Source organism: Rhinolophus sinicus, chromosome 13 (assembly GCF_057876585.1).
Source record: "Rhinolophus sinicus isolate RSI-liver-muscle chromosome 13, RSI-T2T, whole genome shotgun sequence".
Classification (NCBI taxonomy): domain Eukaryota; kingdom Metazoa; phylum Chordata; class Mammalia; order Chiroptera; family Rhinolophidae; genus Rhinolophus; species Rhinolophus sinicus.
In genome coordinates, this window is record NC_142513.1 from 11,350,653 (window position 1) to 11,364,875 (window position 14,223).

The 14,223-nt window shown below is 44.9% G+C and overlaps 1 protein-coding gene across 1 annotated transcript in view; it reads right to left on the bottom strand.

The window, feature by feature from the left end:
* The window catches only part of EYA2 (EYA transcriptional coactivator and phosphatase 2), a 218,076-nt gene extending 207,837 nt beyond the window's left edge, over positions 1–10,239 (bottom strand). The window contains exon 1 of the mRNA XM_074317592.2: positions 9,884–10,239. The gene's annotated coding sequence lies outside the window, so the exon portion shown is untranslated. The remainder of the gene's footprint in view (positions 1–9,883) is intronic.
* Positions 10,240–14,223: the final 3,984 nt, after the last annotated feature.

Below are 14,223 nucleotides of genomic sequence, written 5' to 3' on the forward strand. Positions count from 1 at the left end.
GGTTAGCTTGTAGAGCATATCAGATCTGGAACATTCTGAGTGGGTACCATTCAAAGCTGGGGTTAGGAGGGGGCCATGCGTCTTTGGCAGGATAAGGTAGCAGGAGAAAACTTTTGTTTTTCTTTTTCAATTCATTAAGGTTCACTGGGGTGAGCAAGAACCTCATTTTTTTTCTTCCCATGACTTCCCTTTTATTTTAACGGGGAAACGTGCATTTCAAAGACTGCTCAATAGCAGCGTTGAAGTCTCAAGTTCAATCACAATGTCCCCATTGTGGCTGGGGGACTCCTTGGCCTTTAAGCTTGGGTTATAAAAATTTGGTCTGAGCCCAAAGTCTGGCTTTAATAGAATATTTTAATTTTGTTTAATGAATATTATTTTAAATCTGTTTGGCAGTTTTAAAATGTGTTCTTTTATTTTCAAATTAAAATTTACTGATGTTCAGTGCTTTCCTGGGGGTGGGGGTGCAGCAAGGAGTGGGGGTGATAATAGTACAAGCTACCATTTATTGAGTGCTTACTATGTGCCAAACACCCTGCTGCGTGCTTTATGTGTGTGACCTCTTTTAACCCTCACAACCACCCCACGAACAGCGACCCCATTGCCTCCACTGTCTGGGAAGTTGCGAGGGTCAGCCCCCAGCCCACCGAGATGGCACAGTGAGTGAGTGGCAGACGTAAGGTTCAGACCAGATCTGAGTTCAGGGTCTGCGCTATCACCACTGCCCTACGTTCTCTTGACACCGTAAAAGGACTTGGCTGACCATTAGCTGAAAGGCACGCCGCTGACCCAGGATGCAATTCCCTATAATCTTGAGGGTAACAATAGCTGGTTGACTGCACATTCGATGTAGGCAGGCACTGTGGCAAAGCGAAGTGTTTTACACGTATCACCTTATTTACATTCTCACAAGGGCCCTTCGAAGCAGTTATTATTGTTACGATTACCATCACCCCCATTTTATAGAGGGGGACTGAGACCCAAAGAGCCTAAGCCATTTGCCGAGGTCATCGTCATCATTATCATCCGGTCACTAACACGGATATAATTCATACTACTTGCCATATGCTATTCCAAACCCTTTATGTTTATTGATGCCACAATAACTCCTTGAGGAAGATGCATTATTATCCACGCTGTTTTACAGATGAAGAAACTGAGGCACAGAAAAGTTTGGTAACTTTTTGCCCAAAGTTGGTTAAGGCTAAACAGGGATCTGAACCCGAGCAGCTTGGGTCCTGGGCTCATGCTCTTTCTCTCTAGGCCGTAAGTCAGGGCCGAGGCTAAAGTTCGGGACGTCTGACTCCCCCGACTCCTACCTGTCCCCCACCACCTCTTAAGGGAAGCAGAAGGTTGTCATCTGTCTGAGGCAGGGAGTGGGCCATAGACATCGCCTGACGCAGTTCTAGGCCCAGAAGCCAGGGCACTGCTCATATGGAACCAGGCAGGCACGGCTTCCTTGGGTGAGGGTCTGTAGAGTGGGGTCTTTTTCTCCATCCTGCTGCTTAAACACTGCAAAGCTCAAAGGTCATATTACTGGGCTCTGAATCCTCAACGGGAAAGAAGAGGCAGAGCGATATCGGTGAATACACACTGGGATCCTGCTATCAGAGGTGCCAGACTGGGACCTTCTTGTCGTATTACTCATTAATACCTTATTACTGGGTCCTCAGTAATTAGCTCCACGCCTGGAACACAGCTCCATAAATACTGTTGCATACATGAGTGAAAGAATGACTACATTTGTAATTTTCTCCCATCACATGCAATGTATCAGGCATGTAGGAGCACTCGATAAATAATAAATCGGTAAAATGGCATATGAAATGTCCCAAATGCACATTCTTCCTTGTCAACAAAATTTGTCTTGTCCTATTGCAATAGCTCAGGGGTCAGCAAAGTTATTCTATAAAGATAGAAAATATTTTAGGTTTTGCAGGCCATGCGATCTCTGTAGTAACCACTCAGCTCTGCTCTTTTCACATGAAAGCAGCCATAGGCAACAGCTCAGACCAGCTAACTGCAGTGACGCAGCCAGTATTTCAACAGATTCCAACTTGAAACTTCCATTAATTCCTACAAGGACAGTCTGGAGATTCTGTGAGAATTAGCGGGTGTCTCATTTCTGAGCACAACTTTTGTACCTGACCATCAGTTCGTATTTCCAAGGTAAAACCAGACCAGTGGAGACTGACTTTAAAATCCAGTTCTCCAAGGCAGAGACATGCAGGGGAAACAGCTCTTATATACCAAAGGGACAGGCTTAGGAATCAACACTGGGTTCAATCTTGGCTGTGACACAAGCCATGTAATCTTGGTCAAGTTACTTCACCTCCCTGAGATTCAATTTTCACTTCTGTAAAATAGGGATAATCGTAACCTTAATAGCACATTCTATCTAGGCTATTTGGAAACAAAAATATGTGTTTGCTTAGCACAGTGCTTGGTACATAATAAATGTTCAATAAATATGGGCTACTGGTTATTTTCAAACAAGTCCTGTGTTTTCTTAAAAACAGAAACTAATTCATTAAAAATAAGCATCCAAAACAATGATAGCAAGGCTGCAGGAAGAGGCATTTTCAAAATCAGCTTTCTAAAGACAGTCCACCGAGGTATTCCAGGGGTTCCAAGGTATCAGAAAATTCTCCATTCTAGATCAAACCACTAGCAAGCCCCCCAATCTCTCTGCCCACTGTTTCCCCCCCTCCAAAAAAAAAAAAAACCTGTTTCTATGTCCTTTTATCACTTTGCTTTTCTTGTCGGTGCCAGCGCAATGCTGAAGACACTTGGAGAGTTTCAGACATTTGCTGGTTTAAGACATTCTTTCTCCCCTCTGGTCCCCCTCCCCTCCACACCCCAACATCAACATCTCCAGGAAGCATGGCGTCCTTAGCAAGAAGAGAGTTCAGGCCCATGGCAGATACGAGGTGAATAATCTCCTCGGCTCCATTCTTGTTCACGGCTGGATGGGGCCAAAACTCTGTTTACAACACACGGGGCAAGTCACAACTTGTTATGGCACATGACACCCTCCGAGCAGCAAGTCACCACTTCCCGCTACTGTACCAATCACACAAAAGGCCAGAGGTGCAGGAATCTGCCCCCTCTGCTTCTTCGCCACCACCCACTTCCCAATCAAGAAGGACATTCAGACCTTCGCTGGAGACAAATGTTTCTAGAACACCCTGAAACAAAAGTCCCCATAGGTGTAAATAATACACACCCACAAAAGAAAACAACCTCTCTGCATCAACACCCTTTCTGTTTCTTCTAAGAAGAGGTTTTCTCCCTACATGGAATTTCCATCAGCACATGGGTTGGTACCAAACTCGGGGACACAGTGGACACTCTGTCTCTCCGTATTTCAGGGAACTGCCAATCAACAAAGACCTGAAGGTTTGTACTTATACGTTACAGCACCCCAAATGCCAAAAACACATAGATGTTTGTAGGAATAAAAAATTTCTTTTGGAGACGATTAATACCTTCATTACAAAGTTACTCCAGGAAGGGGGCGGGAGGTGAAGAAACTGACCAGAAGAAACACAAGACATGTCAGACCTCTGGCGTCCGAACAGCAGGAATGAAACATCTGCCTTGGAGTGAAGGGTGGCCCTGGAACCTGCTTTTCCCCCTGAACAGTGAGAGGTGAGAGTGATGATGAAAGGAGATGGGAATTCCAGCCCTCCTATCTCATTTGACTCCAAGAACATCTTCGATTGTCCTCAGAGCCCAAATCAAATCAAGATCTTTCGGCTGTGGGCTTAGAAACCCCCTTTCTGTGTCCATTTCAACTAAATACATCTATCAGGCAGGAATTTGGACTTGGCCGAGGTAAGGAGGACTGGTGGTTTTCGTCCTGTTTTGGTGACCTTCATAGGGCTTATTTATGCACTTCAAGCTCATGACCTAATACATGTTGGTTTGGCTTCTCTTCTCATAATAGCAGCCTGTAAAAAGCTTTTGAGAATTCCCCGTGTTTTCTTATTTTGGGTCAAGAAAATAAAATCGATATCTGAGTCCCCTTAACAAAATGGTCTGCGCAATCTAAAAATTTGGAATGTTTCCACTAGGGCTAAGGATATCTCTTAAAGCCTCAAAGATCATCAAAGTTAAGCCCAACATTTGACATTTTTAAGGTGAGATATTTGGGAATGGCATATATGAGAATTAGCTAAGAGGGACTTTTTTTTGACATAAGTCAAACAATGACATTTAAAACTCACGTTAAAGCAATTACAGTGCAGAATTTTCCGTGTTTTTCCCATTTCTTAAACAGAAGTGTATATGTTTTCAACATAGTTTCTTGCTGTAATTTTCTTTCTTGGCAAACCCACATCTTACCATGAAAACCAAAGTATGCACACTACAGAAACAATAATGGTTGAAACAGACTCGGCTGTCTCAGGCATGATTTTTCTTTACAAAATTAAAATGTCTTTGGCTAACACACTGTAGATTTCAGTTAAGAAAGACGATTTGGGGCGATTACTAGAAAAGAAAGGGGAACTGACAGATTGAGCTGAAGGGAGACAAAAGTTAAGTTGCTATATTCATACAGTAGTCAGACTCTCCAGTTTCTCATCCTTTGGGGGGCGGAGGAGGAGGGCGTAAAATGTGGATTTTATCATTTTTCTTTAGTTAAATTCACAGAAAACTGACAACTCTCCTTGGTATGGCTGTGAGTAGATATGTACCGATATGTTACAACTCGGAATGCAGATTTTCAAAATCTAACTTTACTAGACGCTCAAAAAAAAAAAAAGAGGGGAAAAATCCAGTGTCGTTGAAATCGCACTTTTTCACGTTGTTGACACAACACTATTGATACTAAATGACAACATAATTTCTAACCTGTTTTAAATACTTTGTTCATTTGAAAAGGTGTCTAAATGAACATTATCAGACCAAGACCATTGACCGGGGCACATTCTCGAAACTGTGAAGAAGTAAACTTGTCTCCCTGGCTAGCTGTGCATCTAAGTTCCTGTTGTAAATGTCTGTGTCTATCTGAACGCAGAGGCAGACTTTTCAAAGAAGACTCAGCAGAGACATCTGCGCCCTAACTAGTATCATCAGAAGGGTGATGACAGCGATGACGAAGGTCCTGCTACAGACCAGGGAGAGACCCTCTCATCCATCCTGCCAACCCTGCGTCCCAAAGTGGGGGCCCTGGCAGACCCCCAGACTCTCAGCCCGCCTGTCCCAGATTCAGGCAACCCATGGCCTTCCTTAACCTTCAAAGTGGCAAAGAGAAATCATTTCAGTTACCTGACTCTTGGGACCACCTGTTCCAAATTAGTCTTCGTTCTCCAAATGTTTATAACCTAACTCTCAAACAACAACCCACCCATAGCAATACAGTCCCTTCCAGTAAACGTCATTTGGACTGCCTACCGTAACATTTTAGGGCCTTGCCACTGCCGGTAAATTTATTGACTCTTTTTAGGAACTGAAATGCATGGTGTTATAGAATGGAAGGAAGAAATCAAATTAGCCCTTGTAAATAAACAGTCATTTTCCTTTACAGAACCATACACAACCTGCTAACTATCATGACTCACAAAGGCTCACAGTTGTGTATTCTAAATACTTAACATGATTTTTTCTTTCTCTGTTTAAAACAACAACAAAGAACATCAGGGCAGAGTCAGAAAATAATTGTGTTCCAGGCATTTAAAACCATTCAAATTTAGCACCTCTGTGCAAGGAGAACTGGGGCAGAAATGACACATGGGGAAGGCCTAGTCTGCAGAGGTCTGGAGGCCTAGATTCTGGTTTCACTTGCTCTGTGTTCTCTCGCGAGTCATTGGACTTAAGACTCAGTTTCCTCATTAACAAAGTTGTAATACTATATTTTTATTATTACCTAACTCAAAGAGCTGTTGTGAGAACCCATCCGAAAAACACACGTCAAGAAATGACTTCAGGCCTAGTATACAAGTAAGTGCTCAATCAATGGCAGCTATTTCCATTATTATCATTAACGCAAGGATATAATTTGCAAATGGAGAAATGGCTAAGGCACGAATATGACGAAAGTGAGCAAAAAGAAGAAAAAAAAGCAGCAAAAGTACATTTAAAAGCCTGTGGCTTTTTTCGTCCTCTTTTCCCTACCAGGCAGGTATTTTCATACCTTGAAACTGATTTTAAATCACACACAGTAAGGAGCAACTTCCTGCCTGATGCACTTACTGTGAGACAAGTGGGTCTCAGCCAGTCACTCCAAGTATTTGCCACCTGATTGGTGGGGGGTGGGGGGTGGGGGTTATCCTCGGATTAGAAGAGGTGTTAGTCAAACACCATTAGATCAGTTAAGATCTTCAAATAGCAAAAATGAAGCATTGTCTCAAGCGAATTCTCCACTAATTGCTTCCCTTCCAGAATCTTCTTTCTGTTTTGTGTGTTAGGGACTGTTTGAACTGCCACAAATCGTGGTGGTGGTGGTGGTGGGGGTGGGAGGCAAGCTGTTATGATATTGGGGGGTGGGGAATCAGGGAGGAAGGTGGGGAGTGAGCGAGGCATTGTGGGGAGTATGTGTGAGTGTATATCTGTGTTTTCTGTCAACAGGCTGTGTTTTCTCAACTCTAGGGTTAATTCTCTGTAAATAGATTCCATTTGAGTCCACCAACTCCCTTTTCAGAGCAGCTAGCTAGAAAAAAAGTTTCCTTCCACCAATAAAACTCAACCTTGGCAAGAATCGGAAGGTTCAGCCTTTGGAGGTAACCGAATCACCGGCCACTTCACCTCCACAAACCCCACAGATGAGGAGAATGACATAATTAGGCGAATTCCCCCCTTATATAAAATCTTTGGGGGAAGAGGATCCCCTCTTCCCCAAGGAATTCATGTCAGGCCAGACCACTTTGATTTTATCTATGCCTAAGTGAGAAGCGGCCTTCTCATCCAATCCCTCCCCGCTTCTCACACCCCCCCTCCCACTCACATAACACCCTATGCTCAAACACATACGCATGCACCTCTGACCTGTGGCCACCGTCTCATACTTGTGCTTTTACTTCTTCCCCAAGCATTTTTATGTTAAGGACGCCGGCCCAGCAAAGACAAAAACCCTACCCCAGCTGCAAATTCCACCCATCCTCTTACAGAAGATAATGTGCTGTTGCTGTGTGCCTGGATATTTAGGGAAGGGTAGATGTCTAAACAAGATATCTCCAGTCCCTTCATTTTGTCCTGACAGCCTCAGGTTCTCTCTCTGCTGAGAGAGGCATCTGTCATGAGCTGTTGGGAACCCCACTTATGCACCATAACGGCCTGCAATTTTATTATACAAGGAGTTTATTGCTGGCCTAATTAGTTTCAAACTGGGCATTCCAGCTGAGGACACCTAAAAAACATCTGGTGAGAGGAGAGAGAAGGCGTCCTCGTTCTGAGCGGGTTACGGTCGGATTTCTGCATAACTCTGGTCTCCTGCATTGGACACAAGTTATCTTTGGAAAAGTAACTGAAAAAAAAATAAGGAAACGGTTTCTTCTTTGTGGGAAAGGACTCATCTTGTCATGGGGGAGCCCAACTCGTCTTAAAGTGGACGTGATTGAACTGTGTATACTTTTATTCACAAGCTACCGGGATCTCAATAGCTTGCTCAAACCTAATTCAAATGTTCTTAGCTACACCACAGAGCGTTTCTGCTGAGGATTTTTTTGTTCTCCCCACAGCAGCTAGCATTTTATCAATTTATCCGTCTGGAACAAGGCTTGCGATCTCTTACATGCAATTTAAAGCAGAAGCAATACCACAGGTTTGGAACAGCATGTCTTGGGTGTTTTGGCCAAATGGTAATCCTGTAACATGTCAACAAATCATATCTCTTTATGATGTGTTTAATACAACACAAAAGGCATGAAGAGAAGATTCTAAAACTTAAGTGATTAAAACATCTGTTTTCTGAAAATCCCCAAGTATTGGGATAACATTTTTATTGTATTTTCTTTTACTTCCTTTAGTTATTTAATATTAAGGAAGAAATTTGTATATTTATACAAGATTCTCATACACACAGCCATTACACTAGGTGAGCTATTTTAAGATGGAGGAAAAATGCTAATTCCTTTAAGATAAAAGAATAATATTGTGATTTTTCAGTTGCAAGAAAAGAATGGAGTAACTACTAGCTATGTATGGGACACATGAATTCATTAAAAAAAGTTCAGGTCCTTTCAAATCTAGCCCCATTGGTTGAAACTGCAAAATTTACAGTTTCCTCCCAAAGCAAGGAGATTTTGAATACAAACACCATTTTAGGCTTAGTCAAAAGCAAGATTCAAACCATCACCCTTTGTTATATAAATTTATTATTAACTTTCCTTAGTCTGAGTATGTCTCAATGCAAGGAAGTACAAAGTTCAAGATGTTCAAGTGATGGGAAGATAAAAGTGGGGGTAACAAATGAACATTTCTTAGGTAAAGTTTCCGGAAGATTTTGTGCACAAAGATTATTTTTAAAAGGAGGTTCCTCCCTCTCTCTCCCCAAATAGGCCATCGACTGGTAATGTGGTACCCGTACTCTGGGAGTAGAAATTTCACTCAAGCAAGAAAGGAAGGGCTCATGAAATTAATACAGTCGGTTTGAAATACAACAATTGTCCACTGCTCATAATTTCCTTTGGAAGGGAGCTCCCTAACTCAAACATAATTCAGCACTCAAATTCTTCCTTGATGTTTGTAAATCATTCTACCTCCCCTCTGCTCTGACCGAACACTCCCCAGTCCGATGTTCACTCATTTCACTGCACCTCATAATTAAAAGGTACCTCCATCAGGAGTGATTTATACCTCAACGTCATAAAAAAAAGTAATTAAAGATTACGTAGCATTTCGGGGAAAGAGGGAAGAAAAGAAAATGGTATCCATAAAAGGCGGCATCAATCTTGCTTTTTAAAAATAATTCCGAATACAGCAGTGTACCCACTGTTACTCTCAGCTGAGGCTTCGCTGGGGGGTAGCAGGGACCTCGCGCCGCCGAGGCGCTTCACTTTCAATAGCTGAGAAATGCGCATTGAGGATTTTGTGGTGCAAGTATTTTTACCAGTCAAGCTTTCCTAGTATTCCTTGAGCTTATAAACTATTTATTTGGGGGCAGGAAATATACTTAAAGCGCTAGGGCCAGCACCGCCGGTTAACCTCCAGACTGCACGCCTAAAAAACATTTCCATTCTCCACTTTCTCCCATTACAACAAACCCCTCGCCTCCTTCTAAGCATCCTTTGGATGTAAAGTTTTTGTAATTTCAACTCCAACTTCAGCAAGCGTACAAAACCCCCAGAGCTGGACCAGCGCAGGCCGAGCGCAGACGGACTTTAAAAAAAGAAATCAGCAACAGGGAGCAGGCTCAGCGGGCCTCTCCAGCCCCATCCCGGGGATCCCAGAGTTTGCTCCTTGGTTACCCCATAAACAGCGCCTGAGGGCGTGAGTTGGGATCCGGCTCCCGGCGCCTCTTCGGTCCCATCGGGGAAGCACCCCTTGTCGCGAACCACCTCGGCCATAAAACGAACCAAACGCAATCAACCCAGCCGCGTCTACACCGCCTGCGCGCCATGCACTTGTCCCGCGCGCGGAAGTGTAAACTTCACGGTCGTTACCCCCACCCCCAAACGCATGGGGAAACTGAGGCCCGGAGCCTGGGACGGACCTTCTCGAAAGAGGTTCAGCCTGCTGTCCCCGCTGCCCTCGTGCCTGAGGCGTCCTGGGAGCCCCGGGAGCCCCTATCCCGCCCGTGCGTCCCCGAGCGCCCCGAAAACTGCGGAGGCCCGGGCGGGGCGAGTGCTAGAGAGAGGCGCAAGGCGAGGGGGTCCGCGTCCACCCCCGCCGGGTGAATCCCGGTGGGCAGCCAGGGGTGGGCGCCGCAGGAGGTACTCACCGCGCGCAGTGAAGAGGGTGCCCCGGCGCGGTGCAGACCGGCGGGCTGGCGGGTGGGCGCGGGTCCGACGCGGCAGGGCGACTGCGGCGGGCACGTTGCCGCTTCTGCTGCCGCCACTGCCTCCGCCTCCTGGGCTGCCGCCGCGGCCGCCTGCGCGGGGAGGACCGGCCCCTTCCCCTCCCTGGGCCGGGCCCTCCCTCTGCCCCCGCCCGGGTCCCCGCGCCGCTGCGTGGGCGCGTGGGGGCGCCGAGGCGCGGCGCTGGGCTCCGCGGGCGCACACCCCCGGAGGCTGGACGCGGGGCGCGGGTCTCGGGCCCTGCAGCTGCCGCCGCGCTGCTCTCTGCGCCTGCAGCCCAGCGGAGAACGCTCGCTCCTGCCGGTCCTGGAGGAGGTGAGGGCCCAGCCTCCTCCCCACCCACCGACACCCCACACCTCCTCCCATTGTAACCCAGTCACGGCCCCTGAGAAAGAAATTATTGCTTAGAAGGAACCTCAGCAATTACACTGAATTCATTCATTCATCCACCCATTCATTCATTCATTCATTCATGCAGCATGCCTCGCACATCTACTGTGCCAGGCACAGCACCTGGGAGATTCAGTTAAAACAAGACAGACTAGTTTTTTGCCCTCCCGGAACTTAACATTCACATGGGGAGACATATCATAAGTAAACAATCAAAGAATCAAGGCAATCTCAGAAAATTATAATTACTATGGAGGGGGAAAATGCTGTGCAGTGGCAAGGGGACAGTGATCTTAGGGAGGGTAGTCAGGGAAGGCCTCTCTGAGGAGGTGACACCTGTATTATGAGTAAGTGCCCTTCCTGGTGGAGGAGAGTTCAGGGATCTCCTTGCACCCATTTTACAAATAGGGAAACTGAGGTTCCGAGAACTTAATTGGTATAAGCCCCTCCACACTCACCCTCAAATTAAGGCACCCCACTTCATTCTGTCAGATCCACCTCTTTCAACCTTCCACACACACATACAAAAAACTGTCTTGAACAGAATCTATGCAGCATTTCCTCCCTCACCCACTTTCTAACGTGTGTGAACCCTGTTGTGGGACGCCCAGGATGCTTCAGTCCAAAACCAATCTCAATCACGGCCATATGTTAAGCTTTATAAAACACAGGGTGCCGAGATAAATCTGAATTTCAGAGAAGCAAGGAATAAGGTGTAGTATGAGTGTGTCCTATGCAATAGGTCATACATACTTATGCTAAAAAAGTATTCATTGTTTCTCTGAAATTCAAATTGAACTGGGTGTCATATTTTTCTTTGCTAAATCTGGCAACTCAAAGCCCAACCCTTCCTTATCTCCTTTAATCCCCCAAAGAGACAGAAAGGTAGAAGCTTTTCTAAATGTTCAAGTCTCAGTTCAAAGAAGGCAGAAGGTGGCTGAGCCAGGGCTGACTTCAGATCCAGCTGTCTCCAAAGCCCTTGATATTGAGATATAATAGGGAGCCTTTGACTCCAGTTGTGGAGTTACTGGGAAGTTGATGGATGAAACTTAAGCTCCTGGGGCACTCGTTTGCTGGGCCACTTTCTAAGGCCCTGACAGGGGTCTAGAAATGTTGTGGGGACAGAGCCCCAGAAAGCAGTTTCCAGGCTCTCGGCCTCACATAGACAGGTGCTGGCTCAGGTAGTAAATGGCCATTAACTGTGATTGGATGGCCATCAGCTGTGGCTAGTTGGCCGTCAGCTGTAACCAGTGAGCCATTGGCCACTAATATAACTGCTGTGGCTACGCTAGGAGAGAGGAAAGAGAGAAAGAATGGGGGCTAGCAAGAAGATGGCGGCTGGGCTGGCAAGTGTGGATGGCGGTTTGTGGACAGTGTGGATCCAGCCTCCAGTGAGAGTATAGTGCCGCCAGAGAGAATATAGTGGTATGATTCCCCTGCCTATGGCTCCGTGGGTGTTCCTTTTTGGCCTCACCATATCCTGCGTTCTTGTATGGGGAGCGGGAGCAGAGACCCTGCAGGCCTCCCTGCATGACAAATGGCGCAGCGAGCAGGGTCTCCCGCATGACAAATGTGTTCACATGGTTGCTTGCTGATGTCAAATTTACAAAAGTCATTTGCTTTTGACATTTAGCAGCAATCAGCAGAGACCACGGTCTCTTTTCACTTGGAGTCCCCACTGTAGCACTTGACCTTGAATAGGGTGGTGTGGAGTGGCATTTTGGGGATCCAGACAAGGGAAAGTTGAGTTGGGACATTGTGATGTTTGTGGTATTTTTCAGCTTCTTAAAATCTGAATTTGTTGTGAAGTTTTTTTCTGAATTCAAAGAAATAGTCACTTTTGTACCTAATTTTAGACTCATAATTTGGCATTCTTTTTCTTAAATAAGGTCCCCAAATTATGTATGCAGCAGGCCTCACTATACCGGGATCCACCTCTGCTCATGGCTTAGTCCATCTGCTTTCTACTCCCAAAACTTCAGACAATCAAATGTATTCAGTAAGCACAGTTGTTCTCCCATGAGTCAGGTAAGCCATAGACCTGCTGCTTCTGGATGAAGATGACTCTTTGGCTTTCTAGATGCAGAACATAGATCGGTACTTGGCCTTGATTTGCTCATCTCTACAATGGAGATAACAGCACCTATCTTGTATTATTATTATTATTATTATTATTATTATTATTATTATATTATTCTTATTGTGACAATTCACTGAGATTATGTTTGTAAAACACTTTCTACTATGACTGTCACTGGCATTAGCAATTACTCAACAAATATTATTAGTGTACGTACAACTTCCCATCGCATCTTTGCAAAAGGCTCTAAGTCATTATCAATTGAGCGTCTTAATGCTCTTCAGAAGTGTTTAATTTATCTTGGCCCATGAGACTTAATATAATGTCGTTTAAACAGTGGTACCGTGTTTCCCCGAAAATAAGACCTAACTGGAAAATAAGCCCTAGGATGATTTTTCAGGATGACAGCCCCTGAACATAAGCCCTAATGCGTCTTTTGGAGCAAAACTTAATATAAGATCTGGTCTTATTTTCGGGGAAACAGGGTAGTAAGCAGAACTTTGTTCTTAAAGAAATCGAATGGAATAGATTGGAATAGAAAATACCAAGTGAATTTTGTGCATTAAGTGTGTGTGTGTGTGTGTGTACAGGGTCAGGACGTGAAATGTGTTTCTTTTTGCAGATCGTGGGGGAAATTTGAAGAAAATTTATTAACTAAGGGTATAGAATCAAAGGGTTAATGGGTTTCCTTTGAGCCATTTTGCTCCTTCATCAGAATCTGGCTCATTCTCTCATACATCACAGCCACACCCCACGGCCCCTTGAGAGAGCAACTGGAGGCAGGTACTTACTAATTTTTTTTTTTTTTTCTTCTCTCAGAGCAGTTTTCTCAATTCCGGCTGTGCATTAGAATCTCCAGGGGAGCTTTCAAAAATCCCCATGCTGAGGCCTCACCCCAGACCAATTAAACGAGACTCTGGAAGAGGGACTGAGGTATCAGTATATTTTTAAAGCTCTCCTGGTAATGCAGTGTGCAGCAGAGGGTAGAAGCCCTGTCTTGGGGTGAAGGAGGACGTGACCCCAGGTTCACAGCAGATGAGGTAGAAGCTGAAATAAGATTTAAGACTCCCAATTTTTATTCAAGACTGCTTAAAATCCAGTCACCTTCCTAGGCAGGAGTGCCCCCTTTCTGTACCTTGATTTCTTCTTGGTAAGTATCTGGGTTCATTTTATAAGGACCCAGCGTAATACGAGCAGACAAAATCTGAAAATGCTAAGCCATAAAGCAGATTCTTTGGAGTGTAGACCACAGGCGATGCCTCGCCTGGAATAAAACACTGTTTCCCCCCAGAGTTTTCCAAGAGAATGTCCTCTGAAGCCAGAAGATCAGAGGAATCTTGAAAACTACAAACTTCACAATGTATCCAGCATATATAGTCATATTCTACAAACACACACGTGTATTCGCCATGTCAAATCATGCCTTGTTTCTATACACATTTCTTTCTCACCTGCAAAGATCTCCTCTACAGAAAAAAGGACTCCATTTTTAAAATGCATTCATTTAAACCTTGGCTCTTCTCAAAACGGATTTGAGGTAGCATGCAAAACCACGTATATAGCAGCAGAAGAAAGACTGCAAGAAAAACAGTGAAGGGGAAACATGGGGAGGAAAAGAAATGAAAGTCAAGGGTGAGGTTTACACACAAAATGTGAGCTAAGAGATCCTAAACACTTGTCAGTGGTGGACTAAGAATTAGATACTGAGCTTCCTGGCAGCCAGTTCAAAGAGGAAAATGTGATCAATGACATCAGTGGCTTTCAAACGTTCTTTTATTCAAAAGTAACCACGTT